This window comes from Capsella rubella, unplaced genomic scaffold, assembly GCF_000375325.1.
Source record: "Capsella rubella cultivar Monte Gargano unplaced genomic scaffold, Caprub1_0 scaffold_41, whole genome shotgun sequence".
In the NCBI taxonomy this organism is placed as follows: domain Eukaryota; kingdom Viridiplantae; phylum Streptophyta; class Magnoliopsida; order Brassicales; family Brassicaceae; genus Capsella; species Capsella rubella.
In genome coordinates this window covers 9,359-10,054 of record NW_006238885.1, presented here as the reverse complement: position 1 = coordinate 10,054, position 696 = coordinate 9,359, and positions in this window count along the sequence as shown.

Below are 696 nucleotides of genomic sequence, written 5' to 3'. Positions count from 1 at the left end.
GTCTTAGTCGCAAACGAGTTTACCTTGCTAGCGTTGGATTTAGTAGGTATTTTATGTTTTTGGTGTACTGCCCGTTTTCAGATCTCTTTTCCAACAGTCTCCTTCTTTTTCCTATAATATTTGTGATTTCTCCTATTTTATAAATTATATGTCGATTTTTCTGTCAAATTTCCTGTACTATTTCGGTCAAAAATAAAATTTGGCGGGAAAATTTCTGTCGAATTTTTTTTTGTGAAAAATATTTTTAAGTGAAAATTTTTGCAAAAACTTTTGTGCGGGAAACTTTTTGTCGGACAATTTTGGCGGGAAAACTTTTCACGGAAAAAATTTTGGCGGGAAATTTCGTGGAAAGAATAGGAAGAAGTGGTTTAATATGAAAATATGAAATTATAAATTCCAATTAAAATATGAAATTTTTTGATTGGCTTATTTTTAAGTTCATGGCTTACCCCAAACCGCCAACCGCAAACCCTAAACCCTAAACCCTAACCCCTAAACCCTAAACCCTAAACCCTAAACCCTAAACCCCAAACCCTAAACCCTAAACCCTAAACCCCAAACCCTAAACCTTAAATAGCTTTGCCAATCTAGGGCCTATGGGCAGGGATTAAAGCAGGTGGTGGGCGCTTTTCTTCTATGGTGGTGTAACGCGTGGTTGGATCTGTCGTTCAATGCCAGACGATTTCTCTCTTTCAC